The sequence below is a fragment of the Harpia harpyja genome, chromosome 13 (assembly GCF_026419915.1).
Source record: "Harpia harpyja isolate bHarHar1 chromosome 13, bHarHar1 primary haplotype, whole genome shotgun sequence".
In the NCBI taxonomy this organism is placed as follows: domain Eukaryota; kingdom Metazoa; phylum Chordata; class Aves; order Accipitriformes; family Accipitridae; genus Harpia; species Harpia harpyja.
This window is the reverse complement of record NC_068952.1, coordinates 33,623,071-33,636,787: the sequence shown is the minus strand read 5'-3', so window position 1 is coordinate 33,636,787 and position 13,717 is coordinate 33,623,071. Positions and strand designations below refer to the sequence as shown.

Below are 13,717 nucleotides of genomic sequence, written 5' to 3'. Positions count from 1 at the left end.
TTCTCTTTTCTAACGTTTACATATTAAGTGTTTTACTTTCCAACAGATCCTATGCTATTGTTCAAGGTGCTTACGGTCTCTTTTCTTACTGTGTTAAACTGAGCAAAAGGCGGAAGCAAAAGAAGCATTTAAGAAGAATCGTAATCAAATGGTTACTAATCTAACAGAAAGACTTCTTACAATTAATTAAACATTTTTAATGGAAAGCTGCCTTTGAGTATGATAAAAAAACTAATGGGGGAAGGAAAGAGGGAAAGCAGAAAGGGAGTTACATTAAAAAAGCTCCTCTTAAGAAATCTGTATACAGTCCTACAAACCAAGTGACGACTGACTTCCTGAGGTCTCATTTACTATTAACTTCAGTTTTATAAGTAAGGCATTGAAAGCTACTTGCTCTTGGCTTGCAAGATTCTCTGTCCAAAGCACAATGAGGAAGAAAGAAGAGTAAAATTAAAATACTCTAGAAAAAGCTGGGGTTTTTTTTCTTATCTATGACAATATATGAAAGCATTCTCATTCTTCATTTACTCCATTTTAAGCATCCACCAGAAACTCTCAGAGCCACTAAACCACAGATTTTCTAACGTGTCTAAGAGGATACTTTCTTCTTCATGCTATTGACCTGTGAGCCTACAGTAAAAGGCAAAAAGGAGACTCAGAGTAATTTCCTGACTCCTTACCACACTGTAGCCCCATTATGATAAAAGCTCCATGCAGTCATGGTCTCTTGTCCAAGCAAGCAAATTCAGACCCTTCCTTTGGGAAGGGTTAAGTGCTCCAGACATCTCTTTTCTGCTACCTAGCATAAGATTATGATACACATGACTAAAACAGATCTTGCTGGTTTCTCTGCTAAAGATTGTCCCACCATCTCATATGCAACAGTATGATTCTGTTAGTGAGACAAGCTTGTGCCACTAACTTCAAGTTTCTCTAGGTCCTTATATTGAAGCCTTACTGACTCATGTGGCACTACAACTAGAAAGGAAAAAAAAAAAGCCTCCCATCCAGATTTTCTTCTCTAGCCAGTTCCCACTTATAACCACATTAGATGCTTTTCCAACTCCCAGGCCACTACATTCAGTCATCTGACCCGCCTTCTGAATTTCTTCAACTGCTCTGCTTTCTCTTATACAAGAGGTTTTATTCTCACTTCCAGTGATGCACTTGCTTTCCCTGCCTTCTCTCCCACTGTATAGGTAAGTAAAAGGCAGCTCTTTAGTTCATTTGGGGATAACAGGTACCATCCAATTCTTAGATTTTTTTTTTTTTTCCCCTCGCAAGAGTATCTTCACACGTTCTCCCCATGCTCAGAGAGCATCTAGAAGAGTTCTGTTTGCTCCTCCGTCCACTCTTTTTAGTGGATTCAAAAAAAAAAAAGCACAGTTCAGGTGCTGAAGCGCTGCGACTGTTGTACTCCACGTCCATCAACGCTACCGCGTTTCCGTGAGCAGCCCACGTTTGCTTTTCTCCAACTGTTAATCTCCCATCTTCAACAAGCGCCTTGCTGACAGCAGGGCTTTGTGCTCCAGTTTTGCACAAACGCAGCCCGCCGTGAGGCAGAGTCCGCAGCACCCCGCTAACACGGGGAGGAACGGGAAACCACCCCGCACACGCCGCCCGCACACGCACGCGGAGCGTTAAACGTGGCCTTTCGGTCAACGCAGAGGCCACAAGTTCGGAAGAAGCACTCGGCGCGACAACCCGCCTCACACAAAGCCACCACAAGCACGGAGCCGGCCCCGACTCCCGCCCCCGAGAGACGCCGGGGCCCTCAGCGCGCCCGCACCCCTCCCGCCGCCGGCCACCGCGGCCCAGCCCCGGCCCCGGCGAGCCTCCGGGCGAGCAGGGCCCCGCCTGCGCCACCGGCGGCTGCTCCTTCCGCCTCCCACGGCCTCCCGCCGCCGCCGGGCTGCCCCGAGCCACCAGCGGCAATGGGCGGGCATCGTCACGGCACCGAGGCGGCAGGCGCCGGGTGACAGCCCGCCCCGGCCCACGCACCGCGGCTCCCGGCGCCGGCCTCGGCCCGCGGCGGGGCGGTCCCCTCGGGGAAACCCTCAGCGGGGCCTGGGCCCGCCGAGCTGCCTGCCTTGCCTGCCTCCCAGGCGGGCCGTGTCGGCGTGGCGTGCCCCCCCCGCCGCCGCCACAACCCGAGGCCGGAGGCGGCGGTGCCCGCCCCGCCCTTACCCGCTCCTCGCCCCATCGGAGACGGCGCGCCCGGCCGCCCGCTCCGCTCTTATCCCGCTGACAGCGTCCCGGCAGCCCGTAGCGGGAGGGCCCGGCCCGGCCCCGCCGCGCCGCCCGCCCCCGTCGCCCGGGCAACGCAGCGCCCGCCCCGCCTCTCGCCCCACCTGACTGGACCGCGCCGCTCCCGCCGCCGCCGCCGCTCCGCCAGCACCGGCGCGCGGGTGGGCAGCGGGCGGAATCACGCGCGCGCCCCCAGCCAATCGGCGCCGCCGGTTGGCCGAGCGGGGGGCGGGGGGAAATCCCTCCGGGCGGGGGCGTGCTTTCCCTGGGTCAGCGTCTCGCCCGCCCTTCGGCGAGCGGGGCCCCGCCCACTCCCGCCACGCTCCGCCCCCGGCGGCGGCGGAGGCGGCGACGGCGGCGGCGGGTCGGGTCGGGGCGCTGCCCGGGTCCGGCGGCTCCGCTGGCCGAAGCCCGTACCTGGTGCTGCCCGGTTGCTGCAGCCGGCCCTGGATACGGAGGGCTCTGCAAGCAGCGGGAGGGCTTGCACTCGGCTTGGGTATTTGCTCTGAGTAAATTCCTGGAGCAGATTTACAGCTGCGGAGCTGGGAGGCCTGGAGGAAAGGATTGCCCTGAATGCTGCTTGGCCAGCTCCCTGTCAAATCTGGTTCACATGGGCAAATAAATCGATAATGTGCCCTGACTCCATGTCACTGCTCTCGCCCTCTCCAGGAATTCACCTCGCACGGCCAGGGCACTTACTAATTTTCTGAAAGCGGCAGCAGTACGTTACAGGCGATGTTAACAAGCACGCGCTTCATATATTCACATACGTGCCTAGGTTTGGCATAACCTTCCTGATTCTTGAAATCAGAAAGAGGTGACACAGGGTGCAGGAGTGTCCTTACCCCAGTGCATCCTTCTTACATCCTTACGCCTCTCCCAGGTGCGTTGGCCTCCCGCTCCCTGACCTCTGCCGCCTTTTCCTGGTGAAGACTGGTTTCAGCTCTGGGATTGCATTCCAGTCACCATCCCAGGGCCTGCTGGCTAACCTCAGTGGCATATTGCGTTTGTAAAACTTAAGCCAAGCTGCCTGCAAGGATAACACGGACGGACAGAGACAGATCTTGGGAATGCTTCAGGCAGCAGGATCCCAGCACCCACCTGCGAAACTAAGTTTAGATACACACGAGGTAACAGCAGTTAAGTCTTCTGCAAATACAAACTTCAATCGGCTTGTACGCCCTGCTTCTCGTACTCTCTCCCATGGCATCTATTTACAGCCACGTTTCTTATTTTTTCCCTTGGCACCTGCTTTTGGCTGTTGTTCGTGCTGGTCCTCACCTTATCGACAGGAAGCAACCCATCCCTGTCAGATGGCTACCAGCCTAAATGGACCTCTGGTCCAAGCCAAGAGAGCAACTTCCCTGCTGCCAGCTGTGCAGACCCCAAGATGGTGCCTTTCTCTGGAAGTTAGGTACCTAGACAACACTTCTGCACTTGAAAACATCTTAAATCCCTGGAAAAAAAAAGAAGTCCTAGGCAAGCGACACCAGTATTTCACCAAAACCAGGACGGGCAAGGAGCCCGACGTGCCACTCTGCTCCCGAGCAAGGTTACACACACAGCATAGCCACGGAGCTGCAGGCATGGGAGCCCCGGTGGCACCCCATGCCCCCGGCTAGGTGCCCGCCCTTGGGAAGGCCAGATCTCAGCTCAGAGAGACAAGTGGCCTTCAAGAGCACCCAGCTCTCTTCTGTGGCCACAGAGAACTTGAAGACTTTGGGAAAACTGCTTCACTCGATGCCCTGGAGTTTAGATGCCAGTTAGTTGCCGGCAGACTAAATCCCACTTTTAAGCCAGTTTATTTTAAACTCCTGGAGACCATGGTAGGATTTGGTCCAGCCTACCCCAGCTGGCACTTCAGCTCCTGGAGGGGAAAGAGAGCCAAAATTCCCAACCCTGGGCTTGGGGAGTCCTTGCCCTGAAGCAAACTCTCTAATGCTCACGTGAAGCCAGTTCGCTTCCTGCAGCCAAGAAGAAAGAGAAGTCTCTTTTACCTCTGAACCGGGGCTTCCTGTTTACCAAGAAGAAGAGATTGTGCTATTTTATCTTTCTTTCAGATCCTCCAGCTGCCGAAGGATGACTACATGTATGTGTCCCTCCTCGGTGCTGGCAGCGGCAAGAAGACAGAGGTTTCTACTGGCCTCTCCCGTGAAACTCCCACCTGCCAATAACTCCAAGGGTCTTTGGTGGTACCTCTGCTGCCGCCGCCCAGTTTTCCTCAGCCGCAGATGTAGGGCAGAGCCAACGCAGTGCTTGACATTTACACATTGTCTACGGTTTTCTCAAGGAGACCAGTGAAACTAAGCAGCCAGTACATTTCCTTGTGTGGTTGTATGGCAGAACTGAAACAGGAGCAAAGAAAATGAAGTCAACGGCCAACAGTACACCAACTCACCCTTGCAATACTAGCTTTTAAAGCACAAAGAATAGGAGCATTTCAGGTTGATAACATAAATTTTACTGAAACTAAGAGTTTTCAGATGAGAATCAGCCACCACATACAAACATCTGAGTGCATTTTTGCAAGGTATCTATTAAAATCTTCGGAAACGAAGTTAGCCATAGCCTAAATTGAAATGCACTGAAGCAGTTTTCATGTGTGTGCTAAAAAAGATTATAAACTGCTTGCACTAAAAAAATTGTTGAGAAATGTAAGTAGGTACAATTAAAGATTTTATCAGAACAGTAATGTTCTTCTCACTTGAATGCTTCAAAGTGCAACCTATCTTTCAGCTCATGCGGATTTTCTTTAATTACAGTAATTAAAGCTCCTGCTGCCGATATGACAGCATGCCTGTTGTTCAGTTTTAAATCTGAGTTGTTCAGTAAAGTACTATGCATTCTGAATTCATGTACATCAATATAAATTTGCAGCAGCTCCATGAAAGTGAGTAGAATGACACCGGTTCATGCCAGAATAACTTTAAATCAAGTCTAGCTCTTTTTATCAACATTCGTTCACTGATAACTCCCTTTATTCTACAAAGAGTATCTGAATCTCACTTTGAAATCTATAAAGTATTTCAGCAGAATTCTTCCTGGATTTCTACTATAATTCTCTCTCTTCTGCATACATGCAGAAGGTAATAAGATAGAAAACAAGAAAGAAACAAGAATATGAGTGGTATTTCCCTACTCTTCTCCTGGACAATAGAACAAGCTCACAGCACTGAGATCTGCACAGGTCACATTGGTACTCAAATTCTTCAGTTTGTGGTATTAACATTCACAGGCAGTGGATTTAGATCAATGATTGCAAAATTTTAGGGGTCAATGAGCCACTGCCCATTCCCAGAACTTCTTAAGTCACCACTACACAGTTTTCATATGGCTCCATCTACTCTCATCATCCAAGTTTCAGCTGAAAGCATTACAAAGATAAAGTAAGGCCTAGGTTTTGCAGACCGTTTCTACAGTCTCAGTCTATCTCTCTCCTTTCCAATGAGTATTTACCTGTCTAGGAAAATTTACCTATGTTTTAACGGTACACTAAAGTCAATAATAAAAACTGTGGAGTAATAGATATAACATGTGAGCTGTCTTGAATCCACGATCTTAAATCAGAGAGGTTTGTGGAAAGGGCATATTTGTCAGCTGAGATGAGCAGTCTTTCAGCAGGGAATGAATAATGGTCTGTTTTCCCAAGGAAGCACATTACTCTATTTTTTTCCTATGTTACTGTAAAAAATCTGAAAGAGTGAATAACACAGTGAAACTAATTTTTCTACCATTGATTTGTCCAGTAGCTGTGTGAGCCCACGTAAGGCTTTGACACCCACCAAGTCCTGCAGCGTTCCAAAGTTCAGTTACATGGCTGGCTAAAAAGCACCTCTTTTTCTTTGTTTTGGACTTTTTACCTGCCCATTTCTCTTAGTTTCCTCTAGTTCTTCTGCTTTGCGAAAGGGAATAATTACTCTCTAGACCCTCTCTCTGCGCTGCTCATGGTTTTAAGCCACATCATTGTCAAATCTCCCCTCTGCTCCTTTTGTTCCACTCTGAAGAGTCCCGGACTAATCATTCACTCTGTAGCATTTGCTTCAGCTTTCTTGCCCTTCTTTGAAACTTTTCTTGTTCTTTTTAGCATGAGAGAACTGGAGCTGCAGACAATATTCAAGATGTGAGTTCACCATAAATTTCCTGCATACTATGCTTATATTTTCCTATCTTCCCTTTCCTTAATAATTCCTAACATCATACTCCCTTTCATCCTCCACCACTGAGCACTGGGCTGACAACTTCATAAAACTGTGTGTCGTAACTCAGGGATCTCTTCTACCCAAGTACTAGGACTTCTCTCTTCATCACTTCTCTCTCTTCATGCAAAGATAGGATTGTTTTAACTGGGGTGCATTTCTTTGCTGTTATCAACATTGATTTTTTTCTGCCATCTTAACCTCATAACTCATAGCTTGAAATCCTTTTCCCAGCTGACTTTCATTTCTGCTACCTAGAGTAACTTACCATCAGGAAACTTTCTCAACTCAAACTATGCTTCTTTTTCCAGATAACTTCTATGTCAAACAACACAAGCCCAGTGGCAGATTTCTGAGACTTCACTGGTGACTCCCCTCTCCTCCCTCCTCCCCAAAAACTCCAGTAGAGCTGTGAGCTATTTTTTTCTACAAAAGCTGTACTGGTTTTTCCTTACTGTATCACATATGTTCATGCACCTGCTAATTATGTTACATATTATAGTTTCTAGCAATTTGTTCAATATTTCTGCAACTCTTTGTGGTCACTTCAGGTCAGATATAAACATAAAGAATTTGTTGTGGTAAGCTTTTTTTTTTTTTTTTTTAAGTTGGGCCTTTCTATATTTCATGAGTTTCATTACAGTCAGTGTAGCCTTAGAAAGATTCAGCAGCAAAACTTTGCCTTTCACAAAAAAATATGATGTCACTCTATATTGATTAGTTTTTGTTGGTTTTTTTTAAAGGAAAATAGATAAGCCAGATCAACAACACAAAGTTGTTAATCACAACATTATGAATAAATTATGAGATAAACATAATCATTTTCTGGCAAACTGACCATGATTTTTACAAATAGATGAACTCTACATAACAAAACCCAAACCAACCTCTTTAAAACATTTCTGCTCCTGCATGAGACTCATATTGCATTTCTCCCTGTGATTTCTGATTAGCAACCTAATAGTTTTGTTTCCAGTCCAGCCATGAATTTCTTTGTGAATTATCTTTGCTGGAAAAGGAAAGATAATTCAGCAAAGGTAAATGTTCCATGTTTGCAAACACTTTTTTTCTGATTAGGGCACTGGATGTCTCCATCTTCAGAAGCAGTAACCCACCTCCATGCATGGAATGCTAAGGAGCTTTCGGGGTGCTCCTTAGCTGCCAGTAAAGCAGATGCAGAGCGATCACGGGGCTGCTTTCAAATACTCCTCCGGTGCTGGGGGGGCTCGTGGCTGCCTGTCCCCCGGTGCAGGAGGTACTGGCTTGGTGTCAGGGGGAGGTGAGAGGCTGGTTCTGTGCCCGTTCCCCATGTGTCACGGTGTTCGTGGGAGCTCGTGTCAGCATTGCAAATGGGACATTTCCTTAGGGCTGCTCTAATGGGGACAAACTGCTCCCCCCAGCCCGGCAGCTCCAGAGAATGGACATTTAGAGGTATTTGGTACGTATACCAGCTTCAGCTCTGGCACAGTGGGGGGATCTGACAAGAAGAATGATGATGCTGAGCAAGCGAAAGGGTGCAAGAGAGCCAGCATGGATGGTACACAGGGTTTGCATCGCCTGCTTTGGAATAAACCCAGCATATGAAGTAGTCACTGTAACAACACTCAGCCTTTGTGCTTTTCTGCTTTTCTTCAGGTGGTGCTGTCTCCAGATTAGCATTTTTGGACAGGCACTGGCTCTGAAGACACAACGGGGCACAAAGCATGCTCTATTTCACTGTCATTTCCCCACAACCAGCAGCAGTCTGTGCTTTGGTCTGAAGCATTCTGACAGTGTTATGTCAGTTCCTCTCCATGCTCTTCTTACTATGTTTTCTGTTCTTTCTCCAAGTGTCTCGAGCATTGCTCCAAGCCACCCATTTGAGGCTATAATGTAGCATTCAGAAAGAGAAAATAGCATTGATTCAAGGCAAGGGAGGGAGCCCGTTTTGCAGTTTTATGTAACTCAGTGGAGCTCTGTAGTTATTTAGTTGCATTGAATAATTCAGTGGGGAGGCTGGCTGAAACGCAACAGCCTCTTTGTTTCCTATGAAAGGCGATGCATGCTCATAGGGCTTCAGACATCTATCCAGCAACCAGCAGACTTTTTTAGAAACACATGCATTTATACATTCAGAGACTAGCTCTCAGCACCCCTCCAGGCCCCCTGCCAAATCTTCTCGGTTTTGCAGTATAAGGCCAAATCCTGTTCACAGTTTTGTCAGCATTACTGCTTTCAGCAGAGTCACCCCAGAGTCACACTGGTGCAAATGCTATAACCTTCAGTGTTTCCCCAACCCAGCACACGCCATCCTAAACCTTCTCCCACACCTGGCCAGTAGCACTCCCCTGCCTGCTGACCTGACATGGGTGCTGACGCACAGATGCCAAAGCAGAAATACCAGTCCCCAGCTCCGATCAGTCCCCAGACAAGCACCAAAACATGTGTGACAGCTGCTACTCACCCCTGAGCCCTCACACCAGACCTCACCAGAAACCTCCCTGCCAACCTTCACTGCAAGCAAATGCCCCAGCCACCTCCGCTCAGGATAATTTTCCTGCACTTCCCCCCACAAGAAACCTGACTACCACCACTCCATGGTGAGGAGAATGACCCTCCTTGGGGACCTTTCTTTCTCTCATCAATCTTCCCCATTTCCATGCAGCTTACCCTTCCCTTGGAAATTAGGCATCATCCTAAGGAATAAAAACTGTTTAAAAACCTGTAGAGCATACCTGGTTTCCTCAGAGAGTTGCAACTAAAAAGCAAGGGGGCAGTGACACAGAATTACATGGGCATCCTCCTTCTGGGGACTCCTCTGCTAGCACTTGATACGGCCCCGGTCAGAGGGATGCTGCTGCATCTGCACAAACTGCTGCAGTGAAGCCTCAGAGTTTCTGTCAGGCTGCTGGATGAAATCACAGCTTTCTTGCTGGTACGCTCTGGCTCCTTTTCAGCTTCACACAAGCAGCCTCTCCTGCAGAGATTTGGAATTTGGAGGTTGCTTTGGTTTGGGTTTTTTGAGTTGGTTGTGCTACTGTGTCTGCAGTGCTGCTGGAGAAAAAAAAAAAAAAAAGGAAGGGAAAGAAAGAAACAAAGACAAAAAGAAACTCGTGCAGGCTTTTACTGTCAGTGGTGCAGGAGGATGAGTAAACAATGCAGACAGCTAAAAAGATTGGGCTAAGTGGTGCAAGAAGCTAAAAGCTTTCCAATATGCCATTCCATTGTGTTTGCTTGAGTATTGTATACAGGCATATAAAAAGGGAACAGTTCAGCCTTAAGGCCACATTTATGTACTGAGACAACTGTGTGAAGAACTCAAAACTCTGTCCTGTGCTGCCAAAAAGACTTTCAATGAGCAAATCTGAGCTGATTGTCAAAAAGAAGTTTCTGGTCTCCAATTGATGTTATTTCACTAAGCCCAACATTAAAAAAAGAAATGGGTGATCAAACCACACAATTCAAAATCTACATACACATCTCTGAGCCTGGAGTTTTAGACACCCCCTTTTGAACTTCCATCTGCAAGGACAGCAAGGCCAGGATCCCCTTATTCTAGTCACAATAAAGACATTATATTTGTTCTAAAATACCAGATTACTTGATCTAAATGTGAGTGATCCCAACTGCATAGGCACCAACTCTCTTATGGCTAACACCAGCGTGCTGGTTTCAGTTAAATGGGAAGAGATCCAGAGCCATGAACCCTTTAAGACAGTGATCTGCCTTTATGCTGTGAACATACTGGCAGCAGCCAGGTGCCAAAAGCCCAGCTAGAACTGAGAAGTCACTAACTCTTGATGCACATCCCTGAGCAGTAAGCTGAGCTGTCAATGTAATAGTTGTGTTTCTCATGACAAATTGATGGTTTAGACTGCTTCTTTGAACTTTGCTGCCACATATCACCATGCCAATTTACCCATTAGTCTTAATATACTGAATTTCCTTTATGGCTTCTCCTGTCAGTACAATATGGTCTTGGGATTTGATTCAAATATTTGCTGGGCACATTCGTATTTTACTTTCTGCATAGTCACAGCCATATCTCAGGGCACGGTTTCACTAAGCCCAGGTGCTGGAAAGGGAGCGCTCGTGCTTGTCTGATCTTGCAGTCAGCTGGATCAGCCCACTGACCCAGCTGAAAAACAATCTGTGATTTTTCTAGGGCAAGTTTTCAACCAGATCAGCTTGCTGACCTGTTTGATGGCATAGTCACGAGTACTGTGCCGACACAAGGGAGGAGGGGGACATGCATCTGCAAGCACCATCCGTTTTGATTTCAGTCTGCACACCAGTCTCTTAAGCCTCACCATGAAGGCAAAGTTTACCGTACACTCGCTGATCAACACAGGTGCTGGTTAAGCACAGTTGTTTTGTGCTTGAGTCTGCATTTATAGTCACCAGACCTACACCAACATAACTTCAGAGGATTTACTCCAAATTTATAGTCGTCTGAGGGGTAACTCAGGCAATCTCTGTGCAAGGAGCAGCTTGTATGAAGGAAGAAGATACTGATCACCACCAGTGCAATGTTGCTGAAAACATGTAATCACCGTTTAATTTGACTTCTCAATTTTGGCAAGCTCTTGGAAATGCTCCAGACATAAAAGTCCTTCCTATTCTTACACCAAGAAAAAGCTGCTTCTCAATTTCAAGGAGACAAAACCTGGCACATAAGGCTATGAAATACTATAGCCGAATTTTCTGTCTGACACAGAAACATAAAACAATTCCTGCACTGGTGCTGTAGTATCTACATGTCATAAGATGACTGGGAAATCTGTTTTTACATCTGCCTGGGCATTTATAAAAATTTTGATGGCTCTTCAGAGTTTTGCTTGGAAGTTGGACATCTGCAGTAGGCAGATGAGGCTTGAGGTTTGTCTCATCTAACTTCTCCCCCCAATAAATTAGACATGCAATCTAAAATAAAATCCTTATGTGGTCAGTGGGGAGAGATAGAAACCTCCAGAAGACAAACCAGTCCATCCTAACACAGGTATGCTGCATGAGTGGGATGAACTGGCCCCTGAAAATGCCCCTGTCCCTCTCTCTCCACTGACAATAGAAGAAGCCAAGGCAACTGCCTTAAACTGAAGAAGGAACTCCCCTGGGCTCACTAAAGGGCTGATATGAACCAAAGAAAACCCAGATTCATGAGGATGAAATGGGCTGTGAGGGTAATCTAGAGCTGTGTGCATCAGGTGCTAAGTTATGCACAGGTCTGCCAGAAACTTGTGCAAGCCTATTTTCTTCTAGCTTCTTGAGCTAATGTTTGCCTATGGAAGGGGAAACCAGAGCATCCATAGGGTTGATGGTCTGGTACAGGGTGTACTTAGGTGACTGGGAAGTCCCAGGGCCCATGCAGTTTTACTGGGGTGGGAAGGGGGACCTCCTCTGTCAGGTAGGTGACTGTTGTGGGCAGAGGAACCACACGCTGAGCAGGAATGCAGAGGTCCAAAGCTAGGGTAGAGCTTAGATCCTGCCCACCCTGAGGGCCTGCCCAACATACTGGGAGACAAGCACAACCACCTGATGAAGGTCCAGAAGTCTGCAGCACCTTAAAGTCTGGAAATGCTCTTCTGGCAGAGAGTGAGAGCATCAGGCTTTCAAGTCTATATGCATGTTGTACAAAGTCAATTTGTCACTTGCTGGCTCCAGTCTAGGTAGGACATAAATCTTACCATAAGTACAATTTTAAACAGACACTTCTGCTCAGACCATTTTGGAAGTATGTGCAATTTGGGAACAGAAAAGCCTAAATGCTGCACGCGCCCAGCACTGAAACAGTACCATTTCCACGGCCTGCGTGTGTCACAGCTGATGGCAATGGAGCCCGAGTGATGGAAATGGCTTCCTCTGGGCAGAGCAGGTTTGTTGCTGTGCTATTTCCAAGCCCTCTGCTTACTTCTGTTACTGGAAATGACTTACATTTATTTCTAAATCTGTCTCTATTGATTAGCAGTTAGTAAGTGGCTGCATGGCTTAATATAATGATCATTGCTGTCGCTCCTTTTGTTATTCCTGATGCACAAAAGACTGTTCTTTCTTTTTTTAGTTGCAGGATGTTCTCGTTAGCTCAGCTTAGCACTATGTATACTCACAGGGTATTCGGGATTTTCTTTTGAAGTATTTTACACTGGCAACAAATAGAAAACAAAGTGCATATTACTCATTTTGAATGAAGCTATGACTATCTACCAAAACATTAATGAGGTGTAAAATATCACATAGCTCATCAGTTTTTATTGCACTAGGTATTTTGTTGGCTATCTTCATTACAGAAAGTGCTTGGGTTTCCCACAAGTATGTTAATTACACTTACAAACAGTTTTGGTTTACACTGCTTGTAAGTCTATGCTTTGACTGAAAAACAAAGTTGATCTTTTATCAGAGGAGTGCATTAATATTTGCCTTTAAATGCATTCATTGCAAATATCACATTATACAATTACCATTACCTGACAAGCATTACACTTTTTGTGATTATAGCTCGAAATAACTTTTACTTAGCTCATGCATTCCAGCTCCTTTCCTGAGGAAAACTTGGTATCAGAAGTCAATTATCAGTTACAGAAGTATATTTAGCCATTTTCTTCAGCACTTTCTACTAATTTTCATCCTGGTAAGAGAGTTAGTTGAAAACACAAGTAAAATTATACATGGTTACACAAGCAGTCAAAAGTAATTCTCATCAATGTTTGTTGTATATGTTCAGTCAGACACTCAGCAAGATGGTAACAATAGCTCCAGTGTAGTTCAGTGGAAAGAGAGTATATGGACTATTACTGTATGCAGTGTGTCCAGTCATGTGATATTCATGTCCTAGCCATTTCCTTAATGCCCTTTAACATCTGCATCACCACAGATTGGTATAAGTTATGGTTCTCCAGGGTTTGTTGGAGAAGAAGATCAAACAGACAGTTTAAGTTCTGGTTGAGGTTTCTTGGGGAGCTCACCTACCTGCATTTCCCCGGAGTGCTGCTGTACCATTTGCCTCAGCCTCTAAACACTGCAGCAGGGCCCGCTGCGGGTCTCCCAGCCACTAGCCACTGTCTGAGTGAGAAAAATAGAACTTTCCAGGTGGCCACCACTGTGTTCCTTTTCAAACCGGCAGAGCTGTGGTGCAGTAGTGCCAAGCTCCTGATGGGGACACAGATACACTCATTTCCCCATCCAGCAGTTCTGCGGTTGCTATTCTTCCTTTTGGGACCCAGGAACATCAGTTTATAGTCAGAGTCTGGATCTAAAAGAGGTTGCAAAGAGCTGTTTCAGGTGCAGAATGGAGCCATCCC

General features: G+C 46.7%; 1 protein-coding gene across 2 annotated transcripts in view; it reads right to left on the bottom strand.

Moving 5' to 3' along the window:
* Window positions 1–13,413, bottom strand: part of LYST (lysosomal trafficking regulator) — a 96,553-nt gene extending 83,140 nt beyond the window's left edge. The window contains exons 1-2 of one of the 2 annotated variants that reach the window (XM_052805282.1): window positions 13,386–13,413; window positions 9,158–13,044 (exon numbers count right to left, since the gene is read on the bottom strand). The gene's annotated coding sequence lies outside the window, so the exon portion shown is untranslated. Of the gene's footprint in view, window positions 1–2,187; window positions 2,302–9,157; window positions 13,045–13,385 lie in introns of those variants that run through there. The other variant, XM_052805281.1, reaches the window with a different exon arrangement.
* Between the last annotated feature and the right edge of the window lie 304 nt (window positions 13,414–13,717).